The sequence below is a fragment of the Lolium perenne genome, chromosome 4 (genome assembly GCF_019359855.2).
Source record: "Lolium perenne isolate Kyuss_39 chromosome 4, Kyuss_2.0, whole genome shotgun sequence".
Taxonomy (NCBI): Eukaryota; Viridiplantae; Streptophyta; class Magnoliopsida; order Poales; family Poaceae; genus Lolium; species Lolium perenne.
This window is the reverse complement of record NC_067247.2, coordinates 85,724,392-85,735,420: the sequence shown is the minus strand read 5'-3', so window position 1 is coordinate 85,735,420 and position 11,029 is coordinate 85,724,392.

The following is an 11,029-nucleotide window of genomic DNA, read 5'->3' as shown; positions in this document are numbered from 1 at the left end:
GCGGTATCACATTATCACTACCTTTTACTTTTTACTATCAAGTAGTGTCATATCATGAGTAGGGAAGTTATCATATAAGATGGGTTGCAGTTTGGAAGTATCTCTCCTTTAGTTGGTTGTCTATGTATCCCTTGGTGTGAGTTATCGTTATGGAATATTAATGAGAAGTCTTATCATTTACATATTGCACATCTTATTTTAGTTTGCAATCTCTACTATATGATTTACCTTGTTGTTAGTATTGGTATCACTTTGGGAGCATTGAATAAATCAATTTGGTTTTGGCAAACTTAGCATTGGTCAATAGCAACAACACTTTAAGGTTTAAATAGAAAAGAGAAATACATGTAGATGTTTCATTGTCTTTCTTTCTTGTTAGCTCATAGCTTATTATTCTGAAGTTAAAACTGTTTGTGCTTACAAGGAAGATGCATGATTGTTTCTATCACATGTATATTTGTTTGTTTCCCTCGACTCTTATGCTTGCTAATTAACCTTGCTAGCCAAAGACCTGTACTGAGAGGGAATACTTCTCGTGCATCCAAACCTTAACCCAAACCTATCCCATTTGTGTCCACCATACCTACCTACTACATGGTATTTTCTGCCATTCCAAGTAAATACTTCGTGTGCTACCTTTAAACAATTCAAAATATACTATCTCTTATTTGTGTCAATGTTTTATAGCTCATGAGGAAGTATGTGGTGTTTTATCTTTCAATCTTGTTGGGCAACTTTCACCAATGGACTACTGGCTTCATCCGCTTATCCAATAATTTTGCAAAAAGAGCTGGCAATGGGATTCCTAGTCCCGAATTAATTAACCTAAATAGACACTCCTCCATGGTATGTGATTGATGGACGGCACCCGAAGGATTCGGTTAGCCATGGCTTGTGTAAGCAAAGGTTGGGGGGAGTGTCATCATAATAAAACTAAAATAAAAAGGCACTCCTTCATGGTATGAGATTGTTGGCAGGCACCCGAGGATTCGGTTAGCCATGGTTTGTGAAAGAAAGGGTTGGAAGGAGTGCCATAAAAAATGAAAATAAAATGGGAGCCGCTCTTTGAAGGTTTGTCTGGCAAGGGGGTTAGAGTACCCGCTACCAGTCGTTGACAACAACAAACACCTCTCAAAATGTTACTTTTATTATCTCTATATGATTTCAAAACTGAAAAAGCTCTAGCACATGATTTAATCCCTGCTTCCCTCTACGAAGGGCCTGTCTTTTACTTTATGTTGAGTCAGTAAACCTATTTCCCTCCATCTCAAGCAAGCATTTGAGTAGTTGTGATCAAACCATTATATTGTGATTTGCTTCATCATGTCTTTTATTCTTCCTTGTTCAGTACAAGTTTTATCTGAATGAATATAGCTTTGCAAGTTATCAATGATCATGAGGAGACCATTATGATTGAGTATGCAAGTTGTGCCATATAAACTTCAACATGAGAGCGCTGCTCAATAAGATAAGTATAATTGTTAATTGTTCTCTGACCAAGAACGAAGTTTGCCATCACCAACTATGATTTCTCATGCACCTTTATTTGTGATTACCTTATACTTGTTTCAAGTTGAATTATATGAGGAAGTTGTTTACTAGAATATCCTGTGTGAATGAATATGATGCTTCTTGTCCGTATTTTATTTATCGACTCTTCACTCCATAAACATGTGGTCCTGTTTACCGAGTTCAGTTTCGCTTGGGGACAAGCGAAGTCTAAGCTTGGGGGAGTTGATACGTCCAATTTGCATCACTATTTTATATCATAATTTGCTGTTATTCATCGATATATTTCATATTTGGACATAATACTTATGCTATTTCATCTATTTTGCATGTTTCATGATTATTGGAGGATCGAGCACCGGAGCCAGGATTCTGCTGGAAAAAGCACCGTCAGAATGCAATATTTCGGAAGATCAACAGCTGATGGAAATTATACCAAAAATCCTATTTTTCCAGATGACGAAGGAAGCCAGAAGGGGGAGCCGAGGGGACCCAAGGTGGGCCCAGACCATAGGCCGGCGCGGCCCATGGCCTGGCCGCGCCGCCCAATGAGGAGGGGGCCCACAGCCCCTCTCGCCTCCTTTTCTTCACGAAATCCTTCGTCCCGAAGACCTAAACCACAGAGGGTACCTCGCGAAGAGTTACAGCCGCCTCTGCGGGGCGGAGGACACCAGAGAGAAAAGAGCTCTCCGGCGGGCTGAGATCCGCCGGGGAAATTCCCTCCGGGAGGGGGAAATCGACGCCATCGCCACCGTCATCGAGCTGGACATCATCTCCATCACCATCATCATCATCTCCACCATCATCACCGCCGTCTCCACCGCTGGACATCGTCACCGCTGTAGCAATTTGGGTTTGATCTTGATTGTTTGATAGGGGAAACTCTCCCGGTATTGATTTCTACTTGTTGTTGATGCTATTGAGTGAAACCGTTGAACCAAGGTTTATGTTCAGATTGTTATTTGTCATCATATCACCTCTGATCATGTTCCATATGATGTCTCGTGAGTAGTTCGTTTAGTTCTTGAGGACATGGGTGAAGTCTAAATGTTAGTAGTGAAGTATGGTTGAGTAATATTCAATGTTATGATATTTAAGTTGTGGTGTTATTCTTCTAGTGGTGTCGTGTGAACGTCGACTACATGATACTTCACCTTTATGGGCCTAGGGGAATGCATCTTGTACTCGTTTGCCAATTGCGGGGTTGCCGGAGTGACAGAAACCTAAGCCCCCGTTGGTATATCGATGCAGGAGGGATAGCAGGATCTCAGAGTTTAAGGCTGTGGTTAGATTTATTCTTAATTACTTTCTTGTAGTTGCGGATGCTTGCAAGGGGTATAATCACAAGTATGTATTAGTCCTAGGAAGGGCCGTACATTAGCACAGGTTCACCCACACAACACTTATCAAAACAATGAAGATTAATTAGCCGTATGTAGCGAAAGCACTAGACTAAAATCCCGTGTGTCCTCGAGAACGTTTGGTCATTATAAGTAAACAAACCGGCTTGTCCTTTGTGCTAAAAAGGATTGGGCCACTCGCTGCAATTGTTACTCTCGCACTTTACTTACTCGTACTTTATTCAACTGTTACATCAAAACTCCCTGAATACTTGTCTGTGAGCATTTAGAGTGAATCCTTCATCGAAACTGCTTGTCAACACCTTCTGCTCCTCGTTGGGTTCGACACTCTTACTTATCGAAGATACTACGATACACCCCCTATACTTGTGGGTCATCAGGCCTAAAATTGACAAAGCCCTTAATACCACTATAGATAATGGAGCATCTAAGATACCTATTGTGACAAGTTGTGAAATTTATAATGTTGATGCTTCATCTCTTGATAATACTTGATTCACACTTTATGCGCCTAGCTGAAAGGCGTTAAAGAAAAGCGCTTATGGGAGACAACCCATTATTTTACTACAGCACTTTTGTTTTATATTTGAGTCTTGTAAGTTGTTACTACTGTAGCAACCTCTCCTTATCTTTATTTTATTGCATTGTTGTGCCAAGTAAAGTCTTTGATAGTAAGGTTCATACTAGATTTGGATTACTGCGCAGAAACAGATTTCTTGCTATCACGAATTTGAGTAGTATTCTCTGTAGGTAACTCATAAAAATCTTCCAATTTACGCGAGTGATCCTCAGATATGTACGCAACTTTCATTCAATTTGAGCATTTTCATCTGAGCAAGTTTAGTGCCCCAGAAAAATTCGTCTTTACGGATTGTTCTGTTTTGACAGATTCTGCCTTTTATTTCGCATTGCCTGTTTTGCTATGTTTGATGGATTTCTTTGTTCCATTAACTTTCAGTAGCTTTGTGCAATGTCCAGAAGTGTTAAGAATGATTATGTCACCTCTGAACATGTGAATTTTTGATTATGCACTAACCCTCTAATGAGTTTGTTTTGAGTTTGGTGTGGAGGAAGTTTTCAAGGATCAAGAGAGGAGGATGATACAATATGATCAAGGAGAGTGAAAGATCTAAGCTTGGGGATGCCCCCGTGGTTCATCCCTGCATATTTCAAGAAGACTCAAGCATCTAAGCTTGGGGATGCCCAAGGCATCCCCTTCTTCATCGACAAATTATCAGGTCACCTCTAGTGAAACTATATTTTTATTCCATCACATCTTATGTGCTTTACTTGGAGCGTCTTTATGTTCTTGTTTTTGTTTTTTTTAATAAAATTGGATCCTAGCATTCATTGTGTGGGAAAGAGACACGCTCCGCTGTTGCATATGAACACATATGTTCTTAGCTTTATTCTTAATGTTCATGGCGAAGGTTGAAACTGCTTCGTCAATTGTTATATGGTTGGAAACAGAAAATGCTACATGTGGTAATTGGTATAATGTCTTGAATAATTTGATACTTGGCAATTGTTGTGCTCATGTTTAAGCTCTTGCATCATGTACTTTGCACCTATTAATGAAGAAATACCTTAGAGCTTGTTGACATTTGGTTTGCATGATTGGTCTCTCTAAAGTCTAGATATTTTCTGGTGAGGGTTTGAACAACAAGGAAGACAGTGTAGAGTCTTATAATGCTTGCAATATGTTCTTCTGTAAGTTTTGGTGTACCGGTTCATACTTGTGTTTGCTTCAAACAACCTTGCTAGCCTAAGCCTTGTATTGAGAGAGAATACTTCTCGTGCATCCAAAATCCTTGAGCCAAAAACTATGCCATTTGTGTCCATCATACCTACCTACTACATGATATTTCTCTGCCATTCCAAAGTAAATTGCTTGAGTGCTACCTTTAAAATTCCATTCTTTGTCTTTGCAATATATAGCTCATGGGAAAATAGCTTAAAAACTATTGTGGTATTGAATATGTACTTATGTATCTTATTTCTTAATAAGTTGCTTGTTGAGCGGTAACCATGTTCCTGGGGACGCCATCAACTATTTCCTTTGTTGAATATCATGTGAGTTGCTATGCATGTTCCTCTTGTCGGAAGTAAGGGAGATTTATCATGATCAAATGGTTTGAGTATGCATATTGTTAGAGAAGAACATTGGGCCGCTAACTAAAGCCATGATCCATGGTGGAAGTTTCAGTTTGGACAACAATCCTCAATCTCATATGAGAATATTATCTGTTGTTGAATGCTTATGCATTAAAGAGGAGTCCATTATATGTTGTCTGTGTTGTCCCGGTATGGATGTCTAAGTTGAGAATAATCAAAAGCGAGAAATCCAATGCGAGCTTTCTCCTTAGACCTTTGTACAGGCGGCATAGAGGTACCCCTTTGTGACAGTTGGTTAAAATATATGCTATGCAATGATAATCCATGTAAATCCAAGCTAATTAGGACAAGGTGCGGGCACTATTGGTATACTATGCATGAGGCTTGCAACTTATAGGATATCTTATACATAACACGTATGCGTTATTACTACCGTTGAGAAAATTGTTTCTATGTTTTGAAAATAAAAGCTCTAGCACAAATATAGCAATCCGTGCTTCCCTCTGCGAAGGGCCATTCTTTTACTTTTTTGTTGAGTCAGTTTACCTACTTGTTTCTATCTTAGAAGCAAACACTTATGTCAACTGTGCATTGATTCTTACATACTTGCTTATTTGCATTCATCATATTACTTTGTGTTGACAATTATCCATGAGATAAACATGTTGAAGTTGAAAGCAACTGCTGAAACCTATATCTTCCTTTGTGTTGCTTCAAAACTTTCTACTATGAATCTATTGCTTTATGAGTTAACTCCTATGCAAGTCTTATTGATGCTTATCTTGAAAGTACTATTCATGAAAAGTCTTTGCTATATGATTCAGTTGTTTAATCATTATCTTTACCATTGCTTCGAATCACTTCATTCATTACATATGCTTACAATAGTATTGATCAAGATTATGATAGCATGTCACTTCAGAAATTACCTTTGTTATCGTTTACCTACTCGAGGACGAGTAGGAACTAAGCTTGGGGATGCTTGATACGTCTCAAACGTATCTATAATTTCTTATGTTCCATGCTACTTTTATGATGATACTCACATGTTTTATACACACTTTATGTCATATTTATGCATTTTCCGGCACTAACCTATTGACAAGATGCCGAAGAGCCAGTTGTTGTTTTCTGCTATTTTTTGTTTCAGAAATCCTACAAAGAAAATATTCTCGGAATTGGACGAAATCAACGCCCAGGGTCTTATTTTTCCACGAAGCTTCCAGAAGACCGAAGGAGATACGAAGTGGGGCCACGAGGTGGTGCCACACTAAGGCGGCGCGGCCAGGCTAGGGCCCGCGCCGCCCTGTTGTGTGGGCCCCTCGTGACGCCCCTAAAACTACCCTTGCGCCTACTTAAAGCCTTCGCCGCGAATACCCCAGTACCGAGAGCCACGATACGGAAAACCTTCCAGAGACGTCACCGCCGCCAATCCCATCTCGGAGGATTCAGGAGATCGCCTCCGGCACCCTGCCGGAGAGGGGAATCATCTCCTGGAGGACTCTTCATCGCCATGATCGCCTCCGGATTGATGTGTGAGTAGTTCACCCCTGGACTATGGGTCCATAGCAGTAGCTAGATGGTCGTCTTCTCCTCATTGTGCTATCATTGTTGGATCTTGTGAGCTGCCTAACATGATCAAGATCATCTATTTGTAATGCTACATGTTGCGTTTGTTGGGATCTGATGAATATGGAATACTATGTTATGTTGATTATCAATCTATCATATATGTGTTGTTTAAGATCTTGCATGCTCTCCGTTGCTAGTAGAGGCTCTGGCCAAGTTGATACTTGTAACTCCAAGAGGGAGTATTTATGCTCGATAGTGGGTTCATGCCTCCATTTAATCTGGGACAGTGACAGAAAGTTCTAAGGTTGTGGATGTGCTGTTGCCACTAGGGATAAAACATCAATGCTTTGTCTAAGGATATTTGTATTGATTACATTACGCACCATACTTAATGCAATTGTCTGTTGTTTGTAACTTAATACTGGAAGGGGTGCGGATGCTAACCTGAAGGTGGACTTTTTAGGCATAGATGCATGCTGGATAGTGGTCTATGTACTTTGTCGTAATGCCCAATTGAATTTCACACTACTCATCATGATATGTATGTGCATTGTCATGCCCTCTTTATTTGTCAATTGTCCAACTGTAATTTGTTCACCCAACATGCTTTATCTTATTGGAGAGACACCACTAGTGAACTGTGGACCCCGGTCCATTCTTTTACATCGAATACAATCTACTGCAATACTTGTTCTTACTGTTCTTCGCAAACATCATCTTCCACACTATACATCTAATCCTTTGTTACAGCAAGCCGGTGAGATTGACAACCTCATTGTTACGTTGGGCAAAGTACTTTGATTGTGTTGTGCAGGTTCCACGTTGGCGCCGGAATCCCTGGTGTTGCGTCGCACTACACTCCGCCACCATCAACCTTCACGTGCTTCTTGACTCCTACTGGTTCGATAACCTTGGTTTCTTACTGAGGGAAAACTTGCCGCTACACGCATCATACCTTCCTCTTGGGGTTCCCAACGGACGCGTGCTATACGCGTATCAGGGGCTAGGGGTAAAAATGGCGGGAGAAGTGAAAGATTAACGCATAGCTGAAATAAGATGACGATCGGTACGTCCGTAGCAACGCACGGGCATTCAACTAGTTTCCGTAAGATCTCACTTTGAAGGCAAAATGCGCACGAAATGAAAAGGAAAGTGCTGGGTGTCCCCCGGGGGATCTGATTCCCCAGCCCCCGGGTCCCCAGCCGTCGGATCGACCATCTGGACGGTCAGACCTACATGTAGCAAAAAACCACCTCCGACAGCAAAAAATCAACCCCGGCAGCAACTTCATGTAGCAAAAAACGGTTCGCCCATGAAATAAAAGAAAATATATAAACTCGCCGGAGACCTCGCCGGAGAGCTCGTAGCAAAAAAAAATGCTATTGTATCAAAAATGGTTATCGTTGGATACATCGATGGGGAACTCGCCATAGACCTCGCCGGAGACTCAACAAAAACCTCGCTGGAGACCTCGTAGCAAAAATATTTTGCAATTGTAGCAACATCGCAAAACAAAGTAGCAAAAAATTAATTCCTATGTTGCAAATCCACTAAACGTATGGCGGCAAAAATCCCCAAAATACAATCCTGCATGTAGCAACATATAAAACCATTGGAAGCAACCCCGACCACGGTTGGTAGCATCGCCGTGTGTCGTTTGCAGCACTCCACACCATTGACCAATGTAGCATCATCGCCAACCTATAGTAGCACTGTCGTCGACATAGGGTAGCACCGCCAGTCTTCGTACGCAGCATCACATGAAAAGGAAAAAAGAGATGGATGTCATCATCAATGAAAATTAGGCTAATTGGCATCCTAATTGGCATCCCGCCCGCCGGCAGCCATGGCCATCGCCACCTTGCTCTTCCAAGCAGCTCCTTTGTTGACGTCCCTGGACGCGCGCAGGGAAGGCGGAGCACGGTGTGGGAGCCGACGAGGACGCGGGGCGGCTGCGGGCAGGCGGCCGGCGACGAGGACGGGGTGCGGCTGCGGGCAGGCGACCGGCGACGAGGACGGGGTGGCGGCAGTAGGAGGAGGTCAGCAGAGGAGGCGCCCGACGGCGAGAGCGGGGCAGCTGCGGGAGGAGGAGGAGGTCGGGGGAGGCGGCGGCCGCGCATGGGAGGCGGATCTCTGCGGGAGGACTACGGCGCGGAAGCTGCGGGGGAGGCGGCCAGCAACGAGGGTGGGGCATCTGCAGGAGGACTACGGCGCGAAAGCTGCGGTGGAGGCGGCCGGCGACGGCGGCGCGCCGGTAGGCGGCGGTCTCTCTGGTTGAAAAGTAGAACCGAAGGTTGTAGGTAGAAGAAGAAGTAAAGAGGGCCCCACGTGGACTTGTCCCTAGCAGTTTTCTTCCCCACGATGGATTGGATCGAACGGCCAGCAACCCGGAGGTTGCGCAGCGCGTGATCCTCCGGGGGATACCAATCATTTTCCAAATGAAAAACGCACTCACACCTCGTTCTTTGAATCCTGCACACGAAACGTGGAAAGTTTTAGACCGGCCATCCTTTCCTAGTCCTGTCCATTCCCTATTTAATCCTTTTTTTAGAAAATCCTTCCCTATTCATTTGATATTCCTATCTTACAAATCAAAGAGACCCTTCTTCCGGAAAGTATCGTGTGCACATGAGCACAAGTGCTCATTGGACTTTTGGATTTTTAAAATTTTTCAAAATCTCGCTCTTTTATGTTTTCAAAAATTATGGCATTAAATATGTAGATAGATTTAGACACGAGGAGTGTAGTCAAAAAAGTCCCATTAAAAAATACTTTGTATTTTGGAAAATACAAAAAAGACAAATTTATGACTATAAATTTATGACTATAAATAGTAGTACAATAGTACGTATATTTTGTCAGTGTACTGTCAGAAATTTGTCTTTTTTGCATCTCCAAAAATATAACGTATTTTTTGACGAGACTTTTTTGATTCCAATCCTCGTATACACATCTATCTACATATTTAATGTTATAATTTTTGAAAGCAGAGAAATATGAGAACTTGAAATTTTCAAAAATCCAAAAGTGGAGGGAGCACTGACTCCTACGTGCACAAAATCCTTAGGGAAAATTGGTTCTATACCATTAAAAGATCCAGACTTTAGAAAAATACCACTCAAACTTTTGTCTTTAGAAAAATACCATCCAAAGACTGCTCTGTTATAGGCTTGTACCATCCCCGTGAACTCGACGTCAACTAGAGTAGAAAAAATGTATTTTAACCAGAACAGAACACACGAACTCACCCAGCTTCAAGAAAAGAACACGCGCATACACGCACACTGCTCAGCCGGAATGGAGAACGCCCGGCGGCTCCCTCCCTGGCGGCGTACCTCCCGGCGGCGCTCCTCCTCCGAATACTCCTCCGGCGCCAGAAGCAAGAGTTCACCGGGAACTTGTCAGAGCGCTTGTACGAGGCAGAGGAGCATCTCCCTCCACCTGTCGTCGAACTTGTCGTCCCTCCCGGCGGCGTGCGTCCTCGTTGGTGCTCTCCAGTACCGCTCCATCGTCGGTGCTCTCCAGTGATGGGACGCTGGCGTCCGACGCGCCGTTCTACCGCTCCATGGTCGGTGCTCTCCAGTACTTGACGTTGACGCGACCGGAGCTCCAGTACGCTGTGCAGCAGGTGTGCTTGCACATGCATGTTTTGTCAGGGTTGTACCTGTAATTGTACATGTGTCCGCCTATATATATATGAGCAGCCGGCTCTATTGGTGTTGTGCAATCTCCAATATCTCTTCTACACTGAGGAACCATAGGAGGAACTAGGCGGCGCTCGATGGCACGGCGGTGACGGGTGACCTACTGGAACAGAGGAAGACGATGCCCAATCAGTCGATTTCGGGAGCTACAGCTTAATTCCTTTGGTAGGGTGACCAAGACGAGCAAGGTGAAGCGATTAGAGTATTAGACAAGGCGTTGGGGCTTGGCGAGGTCTACCACGACCGGGAGGATCAGGGTGCCGACGGCTGCATGAACCGAACGCCATTCTCGTTCCCCGCGTTCAAGGCAAAGGAACACACGAAACTTGGTGGGTAGAACGGTTGTTGCAAGGAGATTCCAAGATACCTAGAAGGAGAAATAGAGCAGAACATTGCCAGCCAAATTTGGAGGATGGCGGATGGCCGTTATTCGATCTGAGGACGATTTTGTCGTTGCTAGAGCAGGAATCAACACATAAAAGTAGGATGGGAATTTTCAAAGGCATGGAGATAGCTCCTGGAAAAGATAATCTCTCACGACCAGAGCGTCAATCTGTGCAGGAGCATGGCGCCAGCAGACTGCCGGTGCGGCGGTGCCTATGCATGTTCTGATCGATTCATATTTCTACTCTAGTTGACGTCCAGTTCACGGTGATGCTACAAAGCTATAACGGAGCAGCTTTTGGGTGGTATGTTTCTAAAGACAAAACTTTGAGTGGTATTTTTCTAAAGTCTGGATCTTTTAATGGTATAGAACTAATTTTCCCA